General features: G+C 61.4%; 1 protein-coding gene across 1 annotated transcript in view; it reads left to right on the plus strand.

Moving 5' to 3' along the window:
* Positions 1-13,208, plus strand: part of Lztr1 (Leucine zipper like transcription regulator 1) — a gene marked incomplete at its 5' end in the record, with an annotated part of 328,453 nt that overhangs the window by 78,424 nt on the left and 236,821 nt on the right.

Below are 13,208 nucleotides of genomic sequence, written 5' to 3' on the forward strand. Positions count from 1 at the left end.
TCTTTCTACCTCCCTGCCTCCTCTGCTACACTCCCTCCTTCCTCCATGCCTACCTCCCCCTACATGCCCTGCTTACCTCCCCTGCCCTGCCCTGCCCCTACCTCCTTACCATATACACCTCCTGCCCTGCCTGTTCTGCTCCCTGCCTGCCTGCCTACACTCCCTCGCCTGCCTGCCTACACCCTCCCTACCTGACTGCTACCACTCCCTGCCTGCCCTGCTAACACTTCCCTGTCTGCCTGCCTACCCCACTGCCCTGCCTGCCTGCTGCCTCCAATCCCTCCCTGCTACACTCCCTGCCTGACTGCCTACCTCCCTCCATGCTCTGCTCCTCCCCTGCCTGCTACACTCCCCTGCCTGCCTGGTGCCACCCCTCCACCTGCCTGCTACCTCATCCATCCCCTGCCTGTCCCTCCCCGCCTGCCCTGCCACCTCCTTCCTGACTGCCTCACTGCTTTGCCCATGTCCCGCTGCACTTCCTCGCCTGTATAACTACCTCCCTGCCCTGCCTGCCTCACCTCCCTGCCTGCCACCTGCAAGTTACCTCCCCCTGCCTGCCTGCTACCTCCCTGCCCTGAGCTGCTACATCCTCCCGCCCTGCCTGCTACACCCCTCCTGCCTGCCTACTTTCCCCTCCTGCCTGCCTGCTTCAACCTTCCATCCCTCCCTTCTACACCTCCTGCCCTGCCATAGCTGCACTCCCTGTATGTATGCTACACTCCCCTGCCCTGCCCTCTGCACTCCATTCCTTCCTTGCCATGCCTGCCTACCGTTCTCCATTGCCTTCCGCACTCCCCTGCCCACCGCCTGCTGCACCCCTCCTGCCTTGCCAAGCTCAGCCTCTCCCATGCCTAATACCCCTGCCTGGCCCTGCCTACCTGCTCCCGCCCACCTGTTGCCTGCCTGCCCCTGCCTACCTGTACCTTAACACCCCCGTCCCTCCTTATATGCCTACACCCCTCCTACCTACCTGCTACCACTCCATCCCTCCTTCTACACCCCCTCCTGCCTGCCTGCCTAAGCACCCCCTCCCTGCCTTGCTTGCTCCCCCTGCCTACCTGCCTGCCTGCTGCCCCAGCTCCTGCCTACCTGCCTCTGCCTGCCCCTGCCCTACCTGCTACACTCCCTGTATGCCTGCTCACATCCCCCGCCCGCCATATAACTACACTCCCTTCCTGACTGCTCCTGCTCCTTATATTCGCCTGCCTGCTCACTCCATGCCTGCCTGATACACCCCCGCCTCCTGCCTTGTATACTGCCTCCCTGCCTGGCTGCCTGCACTCCCCTCCTTGCCTGCTAACTATCCTGCCCTCCTGACTGCATTCACACCCTGCCCTGCCTGCCATATATATCCTTGCCTGCCTGCTAAGCACTCCCCTGCCTGAGCTGCTACACTCCCCGCCTTGCCTCGTTGCACCTCATCTGTCCGCCTGCCTGGCCCACCCCTGCCCGCCTGCTGTACTCAACCTCCCTCCCTCGCTACACCCCTCCTGCCCTGACCTGCTACCTCCCCTCCCCTGCCTGCGCACTCCCCCTGCCCTGCCTGCTAACACTTCCCTACCTGCCTGCTGCACCTCATCCCTCCCACTGCTACACTCCTCAGCTCGACCTGCTACCTCCCTCCCTCCATGTCTAACTTCCCTCCCGCCTGCCTGCCTACACTCCCTGCCTGCCTGCCTGCTCTCCTCTTACCCCAGTTCCTGACTGCCACCCTCCCAATGCCTGCCTGCTACCTCCCCCTGCCCTGATTGCTTAACTGCTCCCTGCCTGACTCTGCCTACACTCCCCGCCCTGACTGCTACCCCTCTCCCTGCCTAGACTCCCTGTCCCTACCTGGGCTACACCCCCTCCTAGCCTGTTCCTTTACCTCCCTGCCTGCCTGCTACCTCCCCCTGCCTGACTCGCCTACCCCTGCCCCTGCCTCGCCTACTACCTCCCCTGCCTGCCTGCTACCTCCCCTCCCCGCCTGACTGCTACACTCCCCTGCCCTGCCTGTTACACCCCCTCCTGTCTGCCTGCTGCACTCCCTGCCTGCCTGCTGTGCTCCAATCCCTCCCTGCTGCACTCCCTGCCTGGACTGCTACACTCCTCCCTGCCTGCTACACCCTCCCTGCCCTTATGCCTGCCTACCTCCCCTACCTCGCCCGCTGGCCTCACCTCATCCCCTCCCTGCTACTGCTCCCCTGCCTGACTGCTATCCACCCTCCCCTCCATGTTGCACTCCTCGCCTGCCTGCTGCCACTCCCCTGCCTGCCTGCTACTTCTCCCGCCTGACTGCTACATAATGCCCTGCCTGCTACCCCCTCCCTGCCCCTGATTGCTTCACCTCCCCTGCCCTGACTGCCTCATCCCCTGCCCTGGACCTGTTTCTACCTCCCCTGCTAGGGCTCCCCTGTCTACCTGCTAAGCCTCCCCTGCATGTATAGCTGCCTCCTCCCCGCCCTGCCCATGGCTACACCCCCTCCCTGCCTGACTGCCTACCCCTCCTGCCTGCCTGCCTACCCCTCCTGCCCACTTATATAGCCTGCCACCCCCTCCCTGCCTGCTTGCCAGCCCCCTGCCTCCTGCTTACCTGCTGCACTCCCTGCATACCTGCTAATTACTCCTGCCCTGCCTGCTATACCCTCCATTCCTCCCCTGCTACTCTCCCTGCCCTGCCTGCTACATTCCCTGCCTGCCTGCTGCCACTCCATCCCTCCCTGCTACCTCCCCCTGCCTGCCTGCTACACCTCCCTGGGCCCTACATGGTGTTTCCAATTCCTGCCTACCTGCTACACTCCCTGCCCGCCTGCTGCACCGCCTTCCTGCCTGCCTGCCTTTCACCCCCTCCTGCCCTTGCCAGCCCGGTACCTCCCTGCCTGAGCTGCTGGCACTCCCTGCCTGACCTGCTGCCTCCTCCCCGCCTTACCTGCTACCTCCCTGCCCTGCCCCCTGCTAAACTCCTGCCTGACTGCTACACCTCCCTGCCTGGACTGCTGCACTCCCTTCATGGCTCGCATACACTCCCTGCCTCCCTACTACACCCCTCCCCTGCCTGCCCTGCTCTCACCTTCCCTGCCTCTTTACTACACTCCTCCATGCTGCACCCTCCATCCCTCTATGCTGCTCCCCTTCCTGCCTGCTACACCTCCTGCCTGCCTGCACCCTGATTCCATGTTACACTCCCTCCCTCCATGCTACATGACCTCCTCCATGCTGCTGCTCCCTGCCTGCCTGCTACTCTCCTGCCTCCTCTCTGCTACACTCCCTTCCTCCATGCTACGCTCCCTACGTGCCCTGCTACCCTCCTGCCTGCCTGCCTACTCCCTACCTTGCCTGCATACACCTTCCTGCCTGCCTGCTACACTCCCCTGCCTGCCCTGCTGCACTCCCTGCCTTGCCACTTATGCTGCACTCCCTACGGCCTGGACTGCTACCTGTCTCGGCCTGCCTGGGCTACCAGTTCCTCCCTCCTGCCTCCACTAACTCTAGCCTGGCTGCCATATCGTGCCTCCATGCCTCCTACGTCCCTAGCTGCATCATGCCTGCCTGCTGCACTCCATCCCCTCCCCGTGCACTGTCCATCCATGGCTATAACTGCCCATTCCTATAACCCCCGCCTGCCATAGCTGCTCTCCCCTGATGATATTTCCTGCTCCTGCCTGCATAGCCATCCTGCCTGCACCCCCTAACTGCCCACCTCCTGCCCTGCCTGCCTGCCACTCCTGCCCTGCCTGCCTGCCACTCCATAGCCTGCCATGCCGCATCGTTCGCATGGGCCTGACTGCCTCCCCATGCCTGAGCTGCTGCATCCGCCCTAACCTGTCTGCCTCTGTCCCTGCCTGCCTGCTACACTCCCTGCCTGATCTGGCTACCTCCCTGCCTGCCTGCTACACTCCCTCGCCTACCTACCCGCTACACCCTCCCTACCCTGCCTGCTAACACTCCCTGCCTACCTGCTACCTCCTCCCGTCTGGACTTGCCTCTGCCCTCATCCCCTCCCTGCTGGGCACTCCCTGCCTACCTGCTTCCACTCCCCGCCTGCCTGCCTGCTACCACTCCTGCCTGCTTGCTACACTCCTTCCTGCCTGCTACACTCCTGACCTGCCTGCTACACTCCCTTCCTGACTGCTACCCACTTCCTTGCCTGCCTGCTGCATCCATGCCTGCCTCAAGCCACACTCCTCCGCCTGCCTGCCTTTCACTCCCTGCCTGCCTGCTGTTAATTCCCTGCCCTTATGCCGCCTGCACTCCCTGCCCATTGGCGTTAGTTTTTGCCCTCCTGGGTATAACACCTCCCCTGCCCTGTCTGCTACCTCCTCCCCGCTTGACCTGCCTACCCCCACTCCTGCCCTGCCCTGCTGCACCTCAATCCCTCCCTGCTACCACTTCCTGCCTGACTGCTACACTCCTGCTTGCTGCCACCCTCCTCCATGCCTGCTACCTCCCTGCCCTGCCTGCATACACTCCCCTACCCTGCCTGCTGCCATCATCCCTACCTGCCTAGCCTCCCCTGCCTGCCTCCGCACTCTCCCTGCCCTGACTTGCTACTTCCTGCCTTGCCTGCCTGCCTACGCTCCCTGCCCTGACTTGCTACACTCCCTGCCCTGACTTGCCTACCTACCTGCCCCTTGCCCTGCCTACCACTCCCTGCCTACCTGCCTAGGACTTCCTGTCTACCTGGGCTGCACCCTCCTGCCTGCCTGCTACACTCCCTGCCTGCCTTCTGCCTCCCCTGCCCTGACTACTACACTCCCTGCCCTGTACGCTCTGCTCCCTGCCCTTACTTGCCTGGCCACTCCCATCCCTCCCCTGCTACACTCCCTGCCGTTACCATATGCTCCTGCCTGCCTGCTACACTTCCCTGCCCTGCCTGCCTGCCCCTCCTGCATGCCTGGTGCACCCCCTCCTGCCTGCCTGCTGCTACTCCCATTCCCTCCCTGGTGCCTCCCCCTGCCTGCCCTGCTGCAATCCTCCCCGCCCTGCCTGCACTCCCATTCCTCCCTCCTCCCTGCTACTCCCCCGCCCTGCCCTGCTGCACCCCTCCCTGCCCTGACTGCCTCACCTCCCTCCATGCCTACACCTCCCTCCTCTGCCTGCTACACCCTCCCTGCCCTGCCTGCTACCTCCTACCTGCCTGCTACACCCTCATCCCTCCCTCTTCTATCCCCTGCCTGACTGCTGCTACTCCCTGCCCCCTCCCCATGTTACACTCCCTGCCTGCCCTGCTACCTCCCTCGCCTGCATGTAACCTCCCATTCCTCACTGCTTCCACTCCCCTGCCTGCCTGGGCTACACTCCCTGCCCTGCCTGCCGCTCCCCTTCCCTGACTGCTTCCTCCTCCGCCTGCCTGCTGGGCCGCCTCCTTGCCTGCCTGCTACCTCTCTGCCCTGCCTGCTTCTCTGCCCTCCTGCCTGCGTGCCTACCCTCCCTGCCTGCCTGCTACACTCCCTGCCTGACTGCTGGCACCTCCCATTCCTGACTGCTACACTTCCTGCCTGCCTGACTACTGCACCCTGCCCTGCCCCAGTGCTACCACTCCTGCCTACCTGCTACACTCCCTGCATGCCTGGTACACCCCACTCCTGCCCTGCCTTCTACACTCCGATTCCTCCCTGCTACACTGCCCTGCCTGCCTGCCATAACTGGACTGCCTGGTCCTTAGCATGCACTCCATCCCCTCCCTGCTACGCTCCCCTGTCTGCCCTGCTCACCTTCCCTGCCTGCCTGCTGCACCTCCCTGCCTACCTGCTGGCAATCCTCGCCTGCCTGCTACACTCCCTGCCTGCCTGGTACCACTCCCTGCCTGCCTGCTACACTCCCCTGCCTGCCTGCGTCCCTCCCTGTCACCTGCCTGCTTCTCTCCCTGCCTCTGAGCTGCTGCTTCCTGCCTGGACTGCTACCACTTCCTGCCTGCCCATGCTCACACTCCCCTGCCTGCCTGCTACACTCTCTGCTCAGCCTGACTGCTACAACTCCCCTGCCCACCTGCTGCTTTGCACCTCCTGCCTGCCCTGCTACACCCCCTCCTGCCTGCCTGCTACACTCCCTGCCCTGACTGCCACTACCTCCCCTCCTGGGACTGCTACCTCCTTCCCATTCACTGTTCACTCCCTGCCTTATCCCTTACTACACCCCTCCTGCCCTACCTGCCTACACTTCCTGCCTCTCCTACCTCCTCCACTGCTGCCATGCTCCACCTCCTCCGTGCTACACTCCCTTCCTGCCTGCTACTGCCTCCTGCCTGCCTGCTGCCCCACCCCTGAGTTCCATGTTGTTACCTCCCTCTCTCCATGCTACTGACTCCTCCATGCTACCTCCCCCTGCCCTGCCTGCTACTCCCTCCTGCCTCTCTGCTACAGTCCCTTCCTCCATGACTGGCACCTCCCATGCCTGCTGCAGCACTCCCTGCTTGCCATCTGCTGCCTCCTTCCCACCTGCCTGCTAAGACTCCCTGCCTGCCTGCCTACACTCCCCTGGCCTGCCTGCTACCACTCCCCTGCCTGCCCTGCTGCACTCCCTGCCTGACTGCTACACTCCTTGCCTGCCTGCTACTCTCCCTGTCTGCCTGCTGCACCTCCTGCCTGCCTGCTTCACTCAACCTCCCTGCCTGGCCTCCTCCCGCCTTGAGCTGCTGCCTCCCTCCATGCTACTGCTCCCTCCCCTGCCTCTGCTACTCCTCCCCGGCTTCCTGCCTATGAACTTCCCTACCTGCCTGCCTCACACTCATCCCTCCCTGCCTGCACCTGCCATCCTCCCTGCTACACTCCCTGCCTGAGCTGCTGCCTCCTATCCCTCCCTGCTACCTCCCTGCCCTGCCTGCTACCACTCCCTTCCCAGGCTGCTATCACTGCCTTGCCTGCCTGCCACTCCTTGCCTGCCTGCTACTGCCTCCCTGCCCGCCTGCATATGCTCCCTGCCTTACCTGCTACACCTCCTGCCTGCCTGCTACCTACCTCCTGCCTGTTCTGCTGCTCCCCCTGCCTGCCTGCTACACTCCCTGCCTGCCTGCTGCCACTCCATCCCTCCCTGCTACCACTCCCTGCCTTCCTGCTAAAACCCCTCTCCCTGCCTGACTGCTACCTCCACCCTCCATGCCTCACCTCCCTGCCTGCTACACTCCCTGCCTTCCTGGAATGCTCCTCCCGCCTACACCTGTGCTACACCCCTCCTGCCCTTGCCTGCCTACACTCCATTCCTTGGCCCCTGCCTACAAGTCCCTGCCTTACTGCCTGCCTGCCTCCCCCTGCCTGCCTGCTACCTCCTTCCTTGAGCCTGACTGCCATCCCCTGCCTGCCTGCTACCTCCTTCCCGCCCTGCCTTCTACACTCCCTGCCTTGACTTGCTTACCTGCCTTCCCGTATGCCCAGCTCCTCCAGCTGCCTACCCTGCAACACTCCCTGCCTACCTGCTACACTTCCCTGCCTGCCTGCATGCACTCTACCTCATACTGCTGCCACTCCTTCCTGAATGCTGCCTCCTGTGCCTGGGTCTGCTTGGCTACACTCCCTGCCTACCTGCTACACCTTCAGCCTCCACTGCCTGCTACACTCCCCTCCTACCTGTTCACTCCTGCCCTCCAACCTGCTCAAGGCATCCTCCCCGTATGTATAAGTCTGCTCCTACCTGCCTGCACCCGTTCCCCATCGCCATTTCCCATAGCTACACTCCCTGCCTGCCTGCTACACCCTCCTGCCTCAGCTTGCCTACCCTCCATTCCTCCCTGCTCACACCTCCCTGCCCTGCCTGCTACCCCTCCCTGCCCTTCCTGCCTGCACTCCCCCTGCCCTGCCTGCTACACCCCTCCTGCCTCCGCCTGCTACTCCCTGACCACACAGTGCTACCTCCTCCCTGCCTGACTGAACTCACACTTCCTGCCTGCCTGCTACTCCTCCTGCCCTCCAGGACTCGCCTACTCCCTCCTGCCTGGAATGCTACACTCCCTGCCTGGTGCTGCATGCCCCTTAATTCCTGTATAACCTGCCACTGCCCTGCCACTCCCTGCCTGCCTTGCCTACCTGCCTCCCTTGCCTAACCTGCTACTCCCCTGCATGCCCGCAGATGCACTCCCCTCTTGGCCTTAACCATAGCCTGCTACACTCCGTTCCTCCCTGCTACGGCCCCCTGCCTGCCTGCCTCAACTCCCCGCCCCTCCTCGCTTGCCTTGCATCCGTCCATCCCTCCCCATGCCAACTGCCCTGCCTGCATGGTAACTGCATCCTCTTGCCTTGCCTGCCTCCCTTCCTGCCTGCTACGCCCCTCCCTGCCTGCTACACCCTCCTCGCCCCCTGCCTGACTGCTACACTCCCTGCCTGACTGCTACACTCCCTTCATGACTGCTACACTCCCTGCCTCCCTACTACACTCCCTGCCTGCCTGCTACACTTCCTGCCTCTCTACTACACTCCCTCCATGCTACACTCCCTCCCTCCATGCTACACTCCCTTCCTGCCTGCTACACTCCCTGCCTGCCTGCTACACCCCTGATTCCATGTTACACTCCCTCTCTCCATGCTACACTGACTCCCTCCATGCTACACTCCCTGCCTGCCTGCTACTCTCCCTGCCTCTCTGCTACACTCCCTTCCTCCATGCTACACTCCCTACATGCCTGCTACACTCCCTGCCTGCCTGCTACACTCCTTACCTGCCTGCTACACTCCCTGCCTGCCTGCTACACTCCCTGCCTGCCTGCTACACTCCCTGTCTGCCTGCTACACTCCCTGCCTGCCTGCTGCACTCAATCCCTCCCTGCTACACTCCCTGCCTGCCTGCTACACTCCCTACCTGCCTGCTACACTCATCCCTCCCTGCTACACTCCCTGCCTGACTGCTACACTCCCTGCCTGCCTGCTACACTCCCTGCCTGCCTGCTACACTCCCTGCCTGCCTGCTACACTCCCTGCCTGCCTGCTACACTCCCTGCCTGACTGCTACACTCCCTGCCTGCCTGCTACACTCCCTGTCTGCCTGCTACACTCCCTGCCTGCCTGCTGCACTCAATCCCTCCCTGCTACACTCCCTGCCTGCCTGCTACACTCCCTACCTGCCTGCTACACTCATCCCTCCCTTCTACACTCCCTGCCTGACTGCTACACTCATCCCTCCCTGCTACACTCCCTGCCTGCCTGCTACACTCCCTTCCTGACTGCTACACTCCTTGCCTGCCTGCTACACTTCTTGCCTGCCTGCTACACTCCCTGCCTGCCTTCTACACTCTCTGCCTACCTGCTACACTCCCTGCCTGCCTGCTACACTCCCTGCCTGATTGCTACACTCCCTGCCTGCCTGCTATACTCCCTGCTTGCCTGCTGCACTCCATCCCTCCCTGCTACACTCCTTGCCTGCCTGCTACACTCCCTGCCTGCTTGCTACACTCCCTGCCTACCTTCTACACTCCCTGCCTACCTGCTACACTCCCTGCCTGCCTGCTACACTCCATTCCTTCCTGCTACACTCCCTGCCTGCCTGCTACACTCCCTTCCTGACTGCTACACTCCCTGCCTACCTGCTACACTCCTTGCCTGCCTGCTACACTCCCTGCCTTACTGCTACACTCCCTGCCTGCCTGCAACTCTCGTTGCCTACCTGCAACACTCCCTGCCTACTTGCTACACTTCCTGCCTGCCTGCTACACTCCCTGCCTGAATGCTGCACTCCCTGCCTGTCTGCTACACTCCCTGCCTTCCTGCTACACTTCCAGCCTGCCTGCTACACTCCCTGCCTTCCTGCTACACTCCCTGCCTACCTGCTACACTCCCTGCCTGCCTGCTACACTCCCTACCTGCCTGCTACATTCCCTGCCTTCCTGCTACACTCCCTGCCTACCTACTACACTCCCTGCCTGCATGCTACACTCCATTCCTCCCTGCTACACTCCCTGCCTGCCTGCTACGCTCCCTGCCTGCCTGCTACACTCCCTGCCTGCCTGCTGTACTCCCTTCCTAACTGCTACACTCCCTCCCTCCATGCTACACTCCCTGCCTGCCTTCCACACACTCCGTTTCCTTGCTACACTCCCTGCCTCCCTTCCACACTCCCTGTTTCCCTGCTACACTCCCTGCCTGTCTGCTTCACTCCCTGCCCCCGTGATACACTCCCTCCCTCCATGCTACACTCCCTGCCTCCCATCCACACTCCCATTTTCCCTGTTACACTCCCTGCCTCCCTTCCACACTCTCAGTTTCCCTGCTACACTCCCTGCCTACCTGCTACACTCCCTGCCTGCCTGCTACTCTCCCTGCCTGACTGCTACACTCCCTGCCTGCCTGCTACACTCCCTGCCTACCTGCTACACTCCCTGCCTACCTGCTACACTCCCTGCCTACCTGCTACACTCCTGCCTGCCTGCTACACTCCCTGCCTGACTGCTACACTCCCTACCTGACTGCTACACTCCCTGCCTGACTGCTACACTCCCTGCCTACCTGCTACACTCCCTGCCTACCTGCTACACTCCCTGCCTGCCTGCTACACTCCCTGCCTACCTGCTACACTCCCTGCCTGCCTGCTACACTCCCTGCCTACCTGCTACACTCCCTGTCTGACTGCTACACTCCATCCCTCCCTGCTACACTCCCTGCCTACCTGCTACACTCCCTGCCTGCCTGCTACACTCCCTGCCTGCCTGCTACACTCCCTGCCTACCTGCTACACTCCCTGCATACCTGGTACACTCCCTGCCTGCCTGCTACACTCCATTCCTCCCTGCTACACTCCCTGCCTGCCTGCTACACTCCCTGCCTGCCTGCTACACTCCCTGCCTGCCTGCTACACTCCCTTCCTGACTGCTACACTCCTTGCCTGCCTGCTACACTCCTTGCCTGCCTGATACACTCCCTGCCTGCCTGCTACACTCCCTGCCTACCTGCTACACTCCCTGCCTGCCTGCTACACTCCCTGCCTGACTGCTACACTCCCTGCCTGCCTGCTACACTCCCTGCCTGCCTGCTGCACTCCATCCCTCCCTGCTACACTCCCTGCCTGCCTGCTACACTCCCTGCCTGCCTGCTACACTCCCTACCTACCTGCTACACTCCCTGCCTACCTGCTACACTCCCTGCCTGCCTGCTACACTCCATTCCTTCCTGCTACACTCCCTGCCTGCCTGCTACACTCCCTGCCTGCCTGCTACACTCCCTTCCTGACTGCTACACTCCCTGCCTACCTGCTACACTCCTTGCCTGCCTTCTACACTCCCTGCCTTACTGCTACACTTCCTGCCTGCCTGCAACTCTCGCTGCCTACCTGCAACACTCCCTGCCTACCTGCTACACTTCCTGCCTGCCTGCTACACTCCCTGCCTGAATGCTGCTCTCCCTGCCTGTCTGCTACACTCCCTGCCTACCTGCTACACTTCCAGCCTGCCTGCTACATTCCCTGCCTACCTACTACACTCCCTGCCTACCTGCTACACTCCCTGCCTGCCTGCTACACTCCCTACCTGCCTGCTACATTCCCTGCCTACCTGCTACACTCCCTGCCTACCTGCTACACTCCCTGCCTGCCTGCTACACTCCCTACCTGCCTGCTACATTCCCTGCCTACCTGCTACACTCCCTGCCTACCTGCTACACTCCCTGCCTGCTTGCTACACTCCATTCCTCCCTGCTGCACTCCCTGCCTGCCTGCTACACTCCCTGCCTGCCTGCTATACTCCCTGCCTGACTGCTACACTCCCTGCCTGCCTGCTGTACTCCCTTCCTAACTGCTACGCTCCCTCCCTCCATGCTACACTCCCTGCCTGCCTTCCACACTCTCCGTTTCCTTGCTACACTCCCTGCCTCCCTTCCACACTCCCTGTTTCCCTGCTACACTCCCTGCGTGTCTGCTTCACTCCCTGCCCCCGTGCTACACTCCCTCCCTCCATGCTACACTCCCTGCCTCCCTTCCACACTCCCAGGTTCCCTGCTACACTCCCTACCTCCCTTCCACACTCCCTCCCTCCATGCTACACTCCCTGCCTCCCTTCCACATTCCCTGTTTCCCTGCTACACTCCCTGCCTGCCTGCTACACTCCCTGCTACACTTCCTCCCTCCATGCTACACTCCCTGCCTCCCTTCCACACTCCCAGTTTCTCTGCTACACTCTGTGCCTCCCTTTCACACTCCCAGTTTCCATGCTGTACTCCCTGCCTCCCTTGCACACTCCCTGTTTCCCTGCTGCACTCCCTGCCTCCCTTCCACACTCCCTGTTTCCCATCAACACTCTCTGCGTCTCTTCCACACTCCCTGTTTCCCTGCTACACTCCCTGCCTCTCTTCCACACTCCCTGTTTCCCTGCTACACTCCCTGTTTCCCTGCTACACTCCCTGCCTCCCTTCCACACTCCCTGTTTCCCTGTTACACTTCCTGCCTCCCTTCCACAATCCCTGTTTCCCTGCTACACTCCCTGCCTCCCTTCTACAGCATATGTGTAAAGAACCTAGGGTAACCCAAAAAAGTCAGAGTGACTTATTTCCATTAGGGTCCTACCTCCCTACTACACTCCCTGCCTGCCTGCTACATTCCCTGCCTGCCTGCTACTCTCCCTGCTGGCCTGCTACACTCCCTGCATGCCTGCTACTCTCACTGCCTGCCTGCTACTCTCCCTGCCTGCCTGCTACACTCCCTGCCTGTCTGCTACACTCCCTGCATGCCTACTACACTCCCTGCCTTCCTGCTGCACTCCCTGCCTGTCTGCTACACTCCCTGCCTGCCTGCTACTCTCCCTGCCTGCCTGATACTCTCCCTGCCTGCCTGGCTGCCTGCTACACTCTTTGCTGAACTCCCTTGTACAACGTTAGCTTCCTTGATGTTTGGATGAATGAGCAGAAGTCTCCTCACTCGTCAAGAGACACAGCCAGACTGACTCACGAACGAGCAGCTGGCGGGCAGGCAGGTTGACGTGTCCCATACAGGCGATAAGTGAAATAACAGCCGATAATCGGAAGCCGAGAAACCTGCCAATAACCAAGTTGGCCGATAAGCGGAACAGCCGATAACTGAGGGTACACTGTATTTGCAATTCAGATTTTTTGTTTCTTATCATGTGGTACAAAAATAACAGTTTATATGTAATAAAGCCACTAGTATGAAATGCATTTCATACTATAACAATCTCATACAGTCTGCATACTAAATGATGGTCTACTGCATGTGAAGTATTAAAAAGTAAAATAGATATACTTTGTACAGGAGGGCTATGTTTATACAGCAGGTCAGGTTCCATGCTACTGCTTAAAGCCAAA

This window comes from Cherax quadricarinatus, chromosome 36 (genome assembly GCF_038502225.1).
Source record: "Cherax quadricarinatus isolate ZL_2023a chromosome 36, ASM3850222v1, whole genome shotgun sequence".
Taxonomy (NCBI): Eukaryota; Metazoa; Arthropoda; class Malacostraca; order Decapoda; family Parastacidae; genus Cherax; species Cherax quadricarinatus.